We start from the raw sequence: 16,207 nt of genomic DNA, 5'->3' as shown, positions 1-16,207 counted from the left end.
AGCCATTCTATTTTCTTACTCCTCACTCTACTCTCCCCCTTCTTCTCCCTTGCAGTCCAAACCCAACAATCCCTATCCCCCAACTACTGAAAAGACCAGTTCCAAAGTCCCTCATCTAATCCTCCATGCCGTGTTGACTTTCATATGCTCAGACTTCCCTGTGAGTGCTCTGCTTTCTGACACAGACACACACAAATGTTCTTTCATTGCTTCCGTTATGCCATTCATCCTTTCCACTGAAGCTACAAGCCATTAAGAAGCTGATGAAATTGGGGCGCCTGAGTGGTTCAGTTGGTTAAGCATCCAACTTCAGCTCAGGTCATGATCTTGCATTCCATTCAAGCTCCACATCGGGCTCTATGCTGACAGTTCAGAGCCTGGAGCCTGCTTCGCATTTTGTGTCTCCCTCTCTCTCTGCCCCATCCCTGCTCATGTGCTTACCTCTTTCTCTCACAAAAATAATAAACATTTTTAAAAATTAAAAAAAAAAGAAGCTGATGAAATCAAGGTAATGCTAGCTTCAAGAATGAGTTTGGAAGCTCTCCTTCCATTTCTATTTTTTGGAACAGTTTGATAAGAATAGGTATTAACTCCTCTTTAAATGTTGAAGAAATTGGTAGAATTTCTCTGGGAAGCCTCTGGCCCAGGACTCTTGTTTGTTGGGAGGTTTTTGATAACTGATTCAATTTCTTTGCTGGTTACAAGCCTGTTCAAATTTTCTATTTCTTCCTGCTAAGTTTCAGTGTGTGTGAGTTGCTAGAAATTTGTCCATTTCTTCCAAATTACCCAGTTTGTTGGCATATAATTTTTTTTATTTTTTAAAATTTATTTATTGTTGAGAGACAGAGTGTGAGAATGGGAGTGGCAGAGAGAGAGGGAGACACAGAATCTGAAGCAGGTTCCAGGCTCTGAGCTATCAGCACAGAGCCGGACACAGGGCTGGAACTCACAAACCCCGAGATTATGACCTGAGTCGAAGTCAGGCGCTTAACCGACTGAGCCACCCAGGAGCCCCTGACATATAATTTTTCATAGTATTATCTTATAATTGTTTGTATTTCTGTGGTGTTGGTTGTGATCTCTTCTCTTTCATTCATGATTTTATCTATTTAGGTGCTCTATCATTTCTTCTTGACAAGTCCGGCTGGAAGTTTATAAATTCTGTTTGTTATTTCAAAACACCAGCTTTTAGTTTTGATCTGTTCTACTGTTGTTGCTTTTTTTTATTTCTAATCATTTATTTCGGCTCTAATCTTTATTATTTCCCTTCTTCTGCTGGATTTAGGCTTTCTTTCCTGCTACACCTCTTTTAGGTTTAATAATGAAGCAGTAGAAAAAGAAACCAAGGAATCAATCCTATTTACAATTGCAACAAAAACCATAATATACCTAAGAATAAACCTAACCAAAAAGGTAAAAGATCTGTAAGCTGAAAACTATAGAAAGTTTATGAAAGAAATTGAAGATGACACAAAGAAATGGAAAAACATTCCATTGGAAGAACAAATATTGTTAAAATGTCTATACTACCCAAAGCAATCTACACATTCAATGAAATCCCTTTCAAAACAATACCAGCATTCTTCACAGAGCTACAACAAGCAATCATAAAACTTATAGGAAACAGAAAAGACCCTGAATAACCAAAGTAATGTTGAAAAAGAAATCCAAAGCTGAAGACATCACAATTCTGGACTTCATGCTGTATTATAAAGCTGTAATCATCAAGACAATGTGGTATTGGCACAAAAACAGACACTCAGATCAATGGAACAGAATAGAGAACCCAGAAATGGACCCACAAATGTAAGGCCAAGTAATCTTTGACAAAGCAGGAAAAGAACATCCAATGGAAAAAAGTCTCTTCAGCAAATGGTGCTGGGAGAACTGGACAGCAACATGCAGAAGAATGAAAGTACCACTTTCTTACACCATACACAAAAACAAATTCAAAATGGAGAAAATCCCTAAATGTGAGACAAGAAACAGTCAAAACCCTACAGGAGAAAACAGGCAGTAATCTCTTTGACCTCAGCCGTAACAACTTCTCACTAGACAAGTCTCCAGAGGCAAGGGAAACGAAAAATGAACTATTGGGACCTCATCAAGATAAAAAGCTTCTGCACAATGAAGGAAACAATCAACAAAACTAAAAAGCAACCAATGGAATGAGAGAAGATATTTTCAAATGATATATTGGATAAAGGGTTAGTATCCAAAATTTATAAAGAACTTATCAAACTCAACACCCAGAAAACAAATAATCCAGTGAAGAAATTGGCAGAAGACATGAATAGACGCTTTTCCAAAAAAGACATCTAGATGGCAGACACACGAAAATATGCTCAATATCACTCATCATCAGCGAAATACAAATCAAAACCACAATGAGATATCACCTCACACCAGTCAGAGTGGCTAAAATTAACAACTCAGGCAACAACAAATGTTTGGCGAGGATGCAGAGAAAGAGGATCTCTTTTGCACTGCTGGTGGGAATGCAAACGGGTGCAGCCAGTCTGGAAAACAGTATGGAGGTTCCTCAAAAAATTAAAAATATAACTACCCTACGACCCAACAATTGTACTACTAGGTCTTTATCCAAAGGATACAAAAATGCTGATTCAAAGGGGTACATGCACCCCGCTGTTTATAGCAGTGTTATCAACAATAGCCAAACATGGAAAGAGCCCAAGTGTCCATTCACTGATGAATGAATAAAGAAGACACACACAATGGAATATTACTCAACGATAAAAAAAAAAAATGAAATCTTGCCATTTGCAACAATGTAAATAGAACTAGACTGTATTATGCTAAGCAAAATAAGTCAGTCAGAGAAAGACAAATCTATGATTTCACTCATACGTAGAATTTAAGAACCAAAACAGATGAACATAGGGGACAGGAAGGAAAAATAAGGTAAAAACAGAGAGGAGGCAAACCATAAGAGACTCTTTACTACGGAGAATAAACTGAGGGTTGCTGGAGTTGGGTGAGGGGATGAGCTAGATGGCTGATGGGCATTAAAGAGGGCACATGTTGGGATGAGCACTGGGTGTTATATGTAAGTGATGAATCACTGGGTTCTACTCCTGAAACAAATACTACACTGTATTTTAACTAATTTGAATTTAAGTAAGTTATTTTTTTTAAGCTGATGAATGTCCTATTCCTTTTAGAACCCCACACGATGGATTTGCAACCACTTGTGTTGGCTAACTGGCTGGGAGTCTCACTCAATACCTGGAGCTTAATGTGAATTGAACATTTATTGAGTACCCACTGTCAGAACACATTTTGCATACAAGCAACTTGCATTCTTGAGTTGGAGATAAATAGTTAAATAGACAGCAACAGACTAAGAGAGAGAGAACTGAGCTGGGAGTCAGAAAACTTAAGTTCTTGTCCTGGGATTGCTGCTAATGCCACGTATGACTGGATAATTTTGTCCCCATACTGTGCTCCAGTGTTCTTATCCTTAAAATAAGAAGCTGGCATAGTACAACTTACAATGTATATTTCCCTCAAGTTATACTGCTCTGGTTTCATAACTAAGTGTCTAGGTGAATCAGTCAGCTTGATTAAGGACAGTAAATATTCCAGAGGCTGAAAAACACCTTGGCAGCAAACTGAAGGAAAAATATCATGTGGGATTCTAGTGCCACCTACTGGTCACTGGATTCCCTGTGTCCTGAGATGTCTAGAAAACTGACAAAAGCTGTTGAGAAGGGAACAGGTCAGAGTGCGGCGCTGTCTGCCCAGTAAACAAGTAAGATTTTTGTCAGATGGACTCATCATCAGTTTCTACTACAGTAGCTACTGTCCCTTCACTGCACAGTGTATATACAGCAGCAGTTTGTGAGTCCAGTAGAAGTGAATTCCAATCTTGTCCCAACAACTTAAGTTCTTGTGTGACTTGAGCCTCAGTTTCCTCATTTTAAAATTCTGATAATAATACCTTCTTTACACAATGGAGTACTAAGTGGCAATGAGAAAGAATGAAATATGGCCCTTTGTAGCAACGTGGATGGAACTGGAGAGTGTGATGCTAAGTGAAATAAGCCATACAGAGAAAGACAGATACCGTATGGTTTCACTCTTATGTGGATCCTGAGAAACTTAACAGAAACCCATGGGGGAGGGGAAGGAAAAAAAAAAAGAGGTTAGAGTGGGAGAGAGCCAAAGCATAAGAGACTCTTAAAAACTGAGAACAAACTGAGGGTTGATGGGGGGGGTGGAAGGGAAGAGAGGATGGGTGATGGGTATTGAGGAGGGCACCTTTTGGGATGAGCACTGGGTGTTGTATGGAAACCAATTTGACAATAAATTTCATATATTGAAAAAAATAAAAAAATTTAAAAATTTTAAAAAATAAAACTTGAGAAAAAAAAACTGAGAACAAACTGAGGGCTGATGGGGGGTGGGAGCGAGGGGAGGGTAGGTGATGGGTATTGAAGAGGGCATCTTTTGGGATGAGCACTGAGTGTTGTATGGAAACCAATTTGACAATAAATTTCATATATTAAAAAATAAATAAATAAATAATAAAAAATAAAATAAAAAGTGAAAAAAAAAAACCTTCTTTATAGGGTGACTGTAAGGACCTGTGGAGTGATTGCCATAGTGCCCAGCACATTCTAGGCACTACAGAACTATGGTAACACAACTCATGCTCTAAAAGAGCTTGCAATCCGTCAGGTACTAAGCTGAGCATAGAGGTAATGATGATTCAATGTACAACACTTTTGTTCACCTCATGCATACGAAGGGCTATAACAGAAGGTGGTATCGTGATAAGAAAGAAAGCACCATGGAAACTCAAAGGAGGTGCAGATCACATGCTGGTGGGGCAAGATAAATGTCTTCATAGTCAAGGCAGCATCTTCAATGGACTTCAATGAATGGTTAGGATTTAAATAGGCAGATGGGCTCATCCTTAAAATCTCACTTCAAATCTGATCTCCATAGTTATGCCGTACACTTACCTTAGTCATACTTTTTCCACATCACGTGTCTGTACCTACTATTCTCATTCCTCTATTGTGACATTCTAATTTTTCTACTTAATTTAAAGTTCATAATTTGTAAGTGTCTTTCATGCTGTCTTCCACACACTCAAGGAAATTATTGCTAGTATTCATTTATAAGACCCCACAGTGCAATGTCTAATAACAGCAGCATTTACATATGGAATATTAGGGCTAAAGTTCAAAAGTCTCAGATTCATTCATTCATTCATCCAACAAACAATGATGATCATAATCTGTTGGGCACTGTGCTGGCACTGGAGGTTTACAGAGATAAGAGTACACCATCAAGAATTCATATATGGGGCAGGAAGACAATCTCAATTCCATGTGATGGGTCCAAAAGAACAAACAATTGTTTGCAAACACAACTGAAAAATAGCCCTTAACTTTCACAGAGCACTTCCTGTGCACTGGGCACAATGCTGATTCCAAAGCATGGAATCCTTTCATGAACCCTCATAAGTTAAGTGCTTTTTATCATCTCCACTTTACAGATGAGAAAGCCAAAGCACAAAGAGATTAAATAACTTCCCCAAAGTCATATATCTTGTAAGTAAAAAGGATAGAATTCAAATCCATGTCTGACTTCTGGTATCCATGTTTTTAAATAACTTTTTGCCTCCGAAGCCAATGTAAAGAGCCTACCTGATAAGCACTTTAATTCATGGAGCTGAATCCCACACATAACTGCCAAGTCAACCAGTCTTTGCTTAAACAGCTACACATAAGACATGATGCTAGGACTGTGAGAGGTACAAACATAAACTAAGCTGCCCCTGCCCTCAAGGAGCTCACAGTCTACTGAAGAATGTAATACATAGAAACCAATACATTTAACCCAAAGAATAGTATAACAGTCTTATAATCAAGCACAAGGGCCAGAGGAAGACAACTACATCTGACTGGGAATACTAGTGGGATTCATGCTGAAGGAAGAATTTGCCTTTAAGGATGAGTATCTTTAGAGAAACGTAGGTGAAGAGGTAGAATGAAGGTCACTGGGCTTAATAGCATTAGGCATGACAGATGTGTGACCAGGGCTTTTAATTGATTGTCCTCATAACAGGAAAGTAGCAAACTGTAATTGCTTTAAGAAAAAATAAAACAGCCTAAAGCATCACACCAAAAGTAAAGGCAACAAAAGTAAAAATTGATAAATTGGACTACATCAAAATTAAAAACTTCTGTGCATCAAGGGACACAATCAATAGGGTGAGAAGACAACCGATAGAATGGGAAAAAAAAATTGCCATATACATCTGACAAAGGATTAATATCCAAAATGTATAAAAAGAATACCAAAAACTCAACAGCAAAAAAACTCCAAACAATCCAACTAAAAAGTGTGTGAGAGATTTGAAGATGTTTCCCTGAAGAAGGTATATAAACAGCCAACAAGCACATGAAAAGATGCTTAACATCACCAGTCATCAAGGAAATGCAAATCAAAAGCACGAGATACCACCTCACAGCCATTAAGATGGCTACTATTAAAAAATTAAAATTTTTTTTAAAAACAGAAAATAACAAGTGTTGGCAAGGATGTGGAGAAACTGGAACCCTGTGCACCGCTAGTGTTTATATAAAATTGTGCAGGCATTATGGAAAACACGTATGGCAGTTCCTCAAAAAATTAAGAATAGAAGTATCATATGGTTCGGCAATTATACTTCTGGGTTCATATCCAAAAGAACTGAAAACAGAATCTTGGGACACCTGGGTGGCTCAGTCAGTTAAGCATCTGACTCCTGATTTTGACTCAGGTCCTAATCTCATGGTTCAGGGATCGATCCCTAAATTGGGCTCTGTACTAACAGCATGGAGCCTGCGTGAGATTCTTTCTCTCCCTCTTTCTGCCCCTCCCCACTCATATGCGTGCGTGCGCACACACACACTCTCTCTAAATAAATAAATAAGTAAACATTAAAAAAAAGAAAAAAACAGAATCTTGAAGAGATAGTTGTACACTCATATCATCACCATTCACAACAGCCAAAAGACGAAAATAACCAGAGTGTCCATTGATGGATGAATGCATAAACAAAATGTGATATACACACAATTGAATGTTATCCAGCCTTAAGAAGGAAGGAAATTCTGACAGATACAACATGGTTGAACTTCAAGGACACTAAGCTAGGTGAAATAAGCCAGTCACAGAAAGACAAATATTGTATGATTGGATTCATGTGAGGACCCAGAGTAGTCAAAGTCATAGATACACAAAATAGAATAGTGATTGCCAGAGGTTAGGGATAGAGGGTAATGGGGGAATTATTGTTTAATGAGTACAGAGTTTCAGTTTTACATGATGAAGAGTACCAGAGATTGGTTGCACCACAATGTGAATATACTTAACACTATTGAACTACACACTTAAAAATAATTAAGATGGTAATTTTCATGTTGTATGTATTTTACCACAATTAATTTTTTTTAATTCTTTTAATTAGAAAACACTTTCAGCAGGACACCTGGGTGGCTCAGTCAGTTAAACGTGTGACTCTTGATTTCAGCTCAGATCATGGTCTCACGGTTGGTGAGATCAAGCCCTGTGTCCAGCTCCTCCTCTCTCTCTGCCCCTCCCCTGCTTATGCTGTCTCTCTCTCTTTCTCTCTCTCTCTCTTTCTCATATAAACTTAAAGAAAAAAAACTTTAAAAAACACCTAAAGAAATCTTAGATTGAATTAACAGAATTAGTGTCCAGCTAGGAAGGAAAAGAACTCCCTGCCCTGCACTGCTCAGTCCAGACACAAGAGAAGCAAGGCAATGGGATGAGGACCCATCTCCCAGGAAGACTTGAAAGACGCTAAGACATTTGCAAGTATCTGAAGATACTTGCATAGTGTAAGGACATAGAGTAAGGAGGGATTGTACATTGTTTGAGAGTAGGACTAGAGCCAATAGGTACAAGTTAAAAGGAAAGCAATTTTACCCAATTCAAAGAGAAATATCCTTATATTTATAACAGAGTCCACTGCTTTAGGAGGTAGTGATCTTCTCATCAGCAGCCCTGTCTAAGAAGAAGCTGCATGACCCTCAAATTGTGACCCTCTTCCCTTGACCATGACCCTTCTTCCCATGACCCTTCTTCCTTCTTCCAGAGAAGCATTCCTGAAGTACATGGGACTGGAGTTGGATGATTTCTGGGTTGAACTAGATGACTCAACTCTCAGATGCTGTAACATAAGGGGGTCACCTAGTGCAACCTCCCACATAAGCCAGAAATCTCTGCCTTGGCATCCTTGCCAAATGGTTTCTCAAACTCTGTCAGAATCTCATTTAAAAATCAGTAAAGCTCTGAGATATTTTCACTCCTCTGCCTTACTTCTATGTATGGTGTAGCTGGATGAGATAGAGGTGAGTCAGATGAAAAATACAGAAGCCACTCTTCACATTCAGTCCCTCCATGTGTCTGAGCAGAGCACCCAGGGGCTTGTGAACCACACCACAGAGGCTCTCTTGGGTAAGTCCAGTGGTCCATACAGTCACTGCTTATATGCTAACTATGGAAAAGACAGGCAGAAGAAACAGTGTCCACACACATTAGGATGCCAGTTCACAAGCAACTCATTAGGCTTTAGCTTCTGCAAATTTGTCCAGGCTCTTCTGGAAAAAACCTGCACTCTCAACCCTATCAACCACATCACAGAGTTAATCCCACATATTTACAAACCATAATGTCCTAATTCTTCTCTCTTCATTTGACTTTGAAGTTCAAAGAGTGAGCCACTGCTCTTTAGAAAATCCCCTCCCAAAAAAAGGTAGGAATTTCCAGACAAGGGAGCCACATTCAGGAGACATAAGAGGAAAGAGCTTGAAGTAAGATTCAGTAAACTACCAAAGCCCTCTCCTCTTTAGGATTTATTCCCTTTGAGGGAAAATAAAAAAGGCCAGGAAGCTAAAGAGACTTTTCTCCATAGGAATTAATAAGAGTTTTCATTAGGGGTGCCTGGGTGGCTTAGTCGGTTAAGTGTCTAACATTGGCTCAGGTCATGATCTCACTGTTCATGAGTTCGAGCCCCACATTGGGCTCTGTGCTGACACCTCAGAACCTGGAGCCTGCTTCAGATTCTGTGTCTCCCCCTCTCTCTGCCCCTCTCCTCCATGTGCTCTCTCTCTCTCTCTCAAAAATTAATAAACATTAAAAAATTTTAATAAGCGTTTTCACTATAATTGATTAAATAAAAGCTGAGAAAGAAACAAACAAAAAACCAGAGTAAGGAAAAGAGTCAGATTCCTTGACATACTGTTTCTGCCAGTTCAAAATATCTTTCCCATTGATAAGTAAATTTTATTTATTCATTCTTTGATTCTTTTATTCATTCATCAATAAATAGTGAGTGCCTACTACATCCAAGAACAATCTAGGCACTAGGGATACAGCAGTTTTTAAAAATGGACCAAAAAAAAAATCCATGGTCCTCACAGAGTTTACATCCTAATGGAGAAATACTAGGATATAAATAAAATACATATTACATCAGATAATGACAAGTGTTACGGGGGGGGGGGGAAGCAATGGAGGAAGACAAGGAATTTGAGGGTCACAATTTAAATAAAGTAATCAGGGAGGGTCTCCCGAGAAAGTAACATCAGAGCAAAGACCTAAAGAGGAAAGGAACAAAGCAAATGAACACCTGGAGAAGAGCATCCAAGCCAAGGGAACGGCTGCTGTGAACACTCTAAGGCCACAGCAGGCCAGGTGAGTTCAGGAACAGCAGAGACACAAGTATGAGCAAGGGTGAGTCACAGGAAATGAGGTCCAAGAGGTCAGTCTGCACACCCACTAATCTGATAGGCTTAAGGATTTTGGATTTTCCTCAGAGCAAGCTGGAGAGCCATCAGATGGTTTGGCCTTAACCCTTTCCTACTTCTTGCACACACGTAGGATTTGTCCCTTATATGTTTGGAGCCCACTGATCCAGTCTAGATGATACTGACCCAAATAACATCCCATGCCTATACAGGCTATGATCTGACTCTTGGTCCCTGCACAGAGGTCCAGATGTCCTGTCACCTGGGAGCAACACCCTCAGGGATGCTGAGGTTAACCAGCATGATCCCACAAATGGTGTTGGCTGCCTAAGAATCACAACAGCCCACTAAACCCCCTTTTAGACAGGTAGAAAAGAAACAAAACAGTCTGTCTCTAAGGAGTTTATAATCTAGTTAGAAAATCAAATGAATACACACACACACACACACACACACACACACACACAGGCTTTGCTTGCAAAGCAACCTATTCACCTGTGTAAAATTTAATACCACCCTATACCATATGTATAGCTTTCTTACAATTTCACATACAAATCTTACATCAATCCTTCAAAGTAGTAATAGCTATGAATACCTTACAGATTAAAAACAAAACAAAACAAAAACAAACAAAAAACAAACAAACAAAAAACTAGTGAGCTTTAATGACTTCCCCCAAAAGGCTCAGCTAACTAATTTGTAGTAGAGTCCAGATTTGAACTCAGATCTTCAGAGTCCAAGCTCAGGGCTTCAGGCATTGTCCCAGAGCTGGGCCATCTCTGACAAACCACTAAATGTATGAGGGACTACCTAAGGAGGATTCTCTGAATCTGACGAAATTAGCCAGATCTTTGGAGGAGGAGTTTTAAGCCAAGTCTTTATACATGAAACAGAAGTGGATTGGCATCCTAGCAAAAGGCAGGAATCTGGGTATCTACAGTAGTTTGAGCAGAGATACAGAAGGACATCTCCCAAGTTAAATGCAAGAAATAACCAACAGATTGGGAGCTTATGGGAAAGGGTCATTTCAGGAAGTGACTGAAGACTCTGTAAAAGAGGGTGCTCACTCCTTTCTTTCAGACTGCTCACCTTCTTAGCACCCATGACCCATTCTCTCCCTCCACTTCTGTCTCCTCCAGTGAGGCTTTTCCTGCTCCTCTTTATGTATGCCAAGTGCTTCTCTACTTTGGCTGCCACTTTATCATCTGGTGAGTTCTAAAAAACAAAAACAAAACCAAAAATAGACACTTGGATCCCATTCCCAGAAATCCTAATGTTCCTGTGATGTGTTCCAAGCTATCTGCATCATTAGAATCTCTCCACCACCCCATGGTTCTAATGCATAGCCAGATGAGAACCACCATGCCACATACCACCCCGTACTCAATCTCAGCTCCTCTTGAGGCTACAACCATGTCGTTCCTGCTGATGGCTTCCAAATTCATATCTTCAGCCCAGACTTCACTCCTGCCTTCCAGACCAAGTGTCCTATTGCCTCATAGCCCTCCTCACTTGGTATCTCACAGGCAGCTCAAACTCACACACTCAAAGATTTCCTCTCATGTCCCTCTCCTTGCCTTATATCTGCCCAAAAGCTCCAGACAAACCGAGATCTCCTCCTCATTCCTTCTTCCTCCTTGTCTTCTATATCCAATACTTCAGCAGGCTTTATGGGTTTCTACTTCTTAAAACATGATTCAAATTATTTTCTCCAGCCCAACTGTAAATATCTTAGTTTAAACCTCCATTTCTCAACTATTTCTCTGCAATGAATACCTAAGTGACTTTGCTGTCTTCTATCTAGCCCACCCTCAGTACCTTCTCAGTGTTTCTGCCATAGTGACCTCTCCAAAATGCAAATATGAGTATGTCATCATATCCTCTCCTGTCTTAAATCCTATAATGGCTCTCCATAGTCTACAAGATGAGTCTAAATCCCTTCTCTTTGCCCACAAAATCCTTCATGATCTTCCCTGCTTAGCTTTCCCACCCTCACCTCTTATCCCTCTCTATCACACCCTATACCCAAACTGGTCCATAGGATTCAGCACAAGTCCAGCCTTCTCTAAGCTGCCCTCTTCAAGCCCACTGTCTGGGTAATGCGCCCCTTCAATGTGCTCCCATGATACCCTCTTCCATAGCTTTTATTATCCTGGATTAAAATAATGGGTTAACCTGCATGACTCCCTGACCACACTGTAATCTCCTCAAGGGTTGGGACCAGGTATAATTCCTCTCTATATCCCTGGTTCTTCACACATCACAGGTGTTTAATTAAGGTGTGCTGAATAAATGAATGAATGAATGATGGATGGATGAGGAAGGTCAACTGGCAAAGAGTTGAACAACTGACTGGTAATTATGCAGCAGGCAGTCGCTGTAAGCTTCTTAATCAGAAGAGTAGCATAATAAAAATAGTACTTGAGGAAGAATATTTTGATAATAGATTATATCATATATATATATATATATATATATATATATATATATTATAGACTGGACACTAAACAATGGATATTGGGCAAATCACTAAATTTTTATGAGTATCAGCTTCTTCATCCAAAAAAACTGGAGTATTATTACCTGTGGTACCCGTTTTATAAGGCTGTTGCAAACATAAAATGAAATCAAATTTGCAACAGTAACTTTCTGAAGCCATAAATCACTATACAAATGTAAGAAATTAAAATTATGTGAATAACAAGAAGTGCAGCCACCGTAGAATTTTTGGTAAAACTCAAATCAGCAGGGCATAGTGGCAAAGACAATGGACTGAATGGGACAACATCAAACTAAAAAGCTTTTGCACAGCAAAGGGAAAGAAATCAACAAAATGCAAAGGCAACCTACTAGATGGGAGAAGGTATTTGCCAATCATACATCCAATAAGGGGTTAATATCCAAAATACATAAAGAACAACATACAACTCAATAACAAAAAAATCCAATTAAAAAAATGGGCAAAGGCGTAACATTATTTCAAAAAAGATATACACTCGGCCAACAGGCAAACAACAAGATGCTCAACATCACTCATGAGCAGGGAAAAGGAGATCAAAATCACAGTGAGGTATCACCACACACCTGTTGGAATGGCTAGTATCAAAAAGACAAGAAATAAGTGTTGAAGATGCAGAGAACGGAGAACCCTCATGAATTATTTGTGGGAGTGTAAATTGGGACAGCCACCATGGAAAACAGTATAAAGATTCCTCAAAAAATTAAAAATAGAGTTACCATATGATCCATCAATCCCACTACTGGTTATCTACCCAAAGAAAGCAGAAACATTAATTTGAAAAGATATCTGCACCCCCATATTCACTGCAGCATTATTTACAATAGCCAAAACACAGAAACAACCTAGTGTCCATCAATGGCTGGATGGATAAAGAAGATATGGTATATATGCATATGTGTTATATATATGTATATATGTGCTTTTTTATTTATGTTTGGTTTTTTTATCTTATATATATAAATCTGTTGAACAGAATACTACTCAGCCATAAAAAAGCATGAGATCCTGCCATCTGAGATGACGTGGATGGACCTAGAGGGTATTACGCTAAGTGAGAGATCAGAGAAAGACAAATACTTCATTGTTTTACTTACATGTGTAATGTAAAAGACGAAACAAAACAAAACTGACCCTCACAGATACAGGGAACAGATTGGTGGTTGTCAAAGTGGTGGGGGGTAGGGGGTAGAATGGGTGAAGGGGATCAAGAGGTACAAACTTTCAGTTATAAAATAAAATAAGTCATGGGGATGTAATGTACTGCTTGGGGAATACAGTCAATAATATTCTATTAACTTGGTAAGGTGACAGATGGTAACTGCACTTACTGTGGTAATCATTTTACAATGTATACAAGTGTCAAATCACGATGTTATACACCTGAAACTAATATAATATTGTATGTCAATTACACCTGAATTAAAATTTTAAAAAAGAATGTGGGCTGAATGTCATGTGACCTTGGGCAGGTCACCTGGCCTCTCTATGCCTCATTTTCCTCATCTGCCAAATATGAATACCACGCTCATAGGTTTATTATGTTATTTTTGTACCTAGTATAGAGCATGACAAATGGAAGGTATTCAATAAATTATAGTTTCCCTTCCCTCCTGAGCAACCACTCTGCACTTAACCCTGTGAGATATGATCCCAAGCCTCTGACACAGGAACCAGAGCCCAGAGAAAAGGAGGATAGGTGGAGAGCTGCACTTACTGAGACTGGTAGTAGTACTTACATAGAACAAGAGATAGAAAACTCTTTGCAACCAAGTGAGAACCACAAGGAGATAATGGGCTAAATGATGCCTTAGATAAATGAATTACATCAAAGATTAATGATGGATGGGATGAGGCAACAAAATAGCTCTGGAACCGGGTTTCTGAGCAAGCAAGATTATGGGAGGGAATGGGCTAGACAGAGTGGGGTCTGGGAGTGAGGTCAGGGGAGAAGAATCCATCACTTATATCCTCCTTCCCCCTTGTGCTCCTGAGTCACCCTGCAGCCTCAGGCAAGTCCGTCCCACCTCTGCCTCCATCTCATCCTCAGGAAAATGGGTGTCATAATGACATCCACATAGCAGAACACTGAAATGGTCTGGGCTCCTGAGAGCAAAAAGTTTCTGAGATGCCAGATCCTGATGACTGCAGGTAAAGAATAGCCTAAGACACCAGTCCTAGATGTCCTGGACACATGGTAAGAAAAGGCCAGTGACAGAACAAATGTCCAGCAAACATGTCCCAGTTTCAGCAAGTGGGTGTTTGGTAGTTTTCATGAAGAGACTTTACCTGAATCCTGACACATAGTAGGAAAAAGATTTTATGCAGAAACATAAAATAATCAGGCTGAACACCCCATAATTCCAGAAGTTGATATCAACTGATGGATAAAGGACAGAGAGGCAAATCTCCCAGGTCTCTGTGCTTTCAAGGAGGGTAATGTTCCAGGCAACGCTTAGTGAAAGCAAGAGTCTGTGAAGGCCCATGAGCAGCTCCATGAGCAGGCATCTCTTCCTGGCCTCATTGCTCTCTCTTGGGATCTGATCTCCTGGGATCTATTCCCAGCATTCTGCATTTAGACGCCAAAAGAAGGAAAAGAACATGGCGATCCTTAAAAATTCTCTTCTTGAACATGGCGATCCTTAAAACTTCTCTTCTTGCTTTTTTCCTCTAGGCTCAAAACTTATATGACCTCATTTCTTCTAGCACCCCCACCCCTAAGAGGGAGGGAGGAAGCAAGAGACATTATCTTAATTTCACACACAGACACCCAGGGCCTGGTGAATTTCAGTGACTCACCTAAGATCGGAGATAATACCAATCTCCAAACTGGACCCATAGCAGGAACTCTGCCCCCAGCCCACCAGCTCCCAATGTACCACATGGGCAGCCAGAGGCTACCTAAAAATTAACTGTTCCTGAAAAAGACACATTCTTACCCCCCTAACACTACTATATGCCAAAGATATCCAAGTACACAATTCTGGGAGGAAATTTGGTGGGGATAACACAAGGTCATTCTTACTATGTTAAAACATTATTGATACAAATGACTCCAAAATGTTGCTCATAATATAGTACAATCTGCATGATCTATACTCCTAAGACCTGTGTAAGAAGTTATGTCCAAACACATGCCCCGTAATCAATATTCATGTATTACATTACAATGGCATAATGAACCAGGGCAAAAATGAAAAGTTCAGTTCAGAAGACACGTGGTTCACCTCCTGGCCTTGAGTACAAGCTCATGCCTAGAAGGTACGTGCAGTAAGGATGATATTTCACCTCCCATGAGAAATACAAAGGGAGCATTTCCTCCCCTCCCATGACTCCACAGGGCACAATGAAGTTCCATTAGGAGCCACAGAGAAGGAAGGAGACTGTGTGCTGCCTGTCTGAGTGGAACATGCTTGAGAACCTCAGCTTGAATTTCCTCAGGGATGTTCCAAGGACTGTCACTGTCAGAAGACAGAGTGAAGGAAAAAACAGAATTGGTTGAGTTTCAGATTTGGTGTACACTAGAGTCGCCCCTTGGAAACTCACAACACACAGAAGGCTTTGAGAAGTCCTACTGTCCAAGAATAATAAACAGGGGCTACTGGGTGGCTCAGTCAGTTAAGCATCCAACTCTTGATTTCAGTTCAGATTATGGTCTCACAGTTTGTGAGTTTGAGCCCCACGTTGGGCTCTGCACTGACAGACCCTGCTTGGGATTCCCTCTCCCTCTTTCTCTGCCTCTCCCCTGCTTGTGTTCTCTCTCTCTCTCTCCTCTCTCTCTCTGTCTCTCTCTCTCTCAAAATAAATAAACTTAAAAAATATTTAAAATTAAAGTTAAAATTAAAAAATAGTTTTAAAAAAGAATAATAAATAAATAATGTGTTTCAATTTGCTT

Source organism: Panthera tigris, chromosome C1 (genome assembly GCF_018350195.1).
Source record: "Panthera tigris isolate Pti1 chromosome C1, P.tigris_Pti1_mat1.1, whole genome shotgun sequence".
In the NCBI taxonomy this organism is placed as follows: Eukaryota; Metazoa; Chordata; class Mammalia; order Carnivora; family Felidae; genus Panthera; species Panthera tigris.
The sequence above is the reverse complement of the archived record's forward strand: the minus strand, read 5'-3'. Positions refer to the sequence as shown.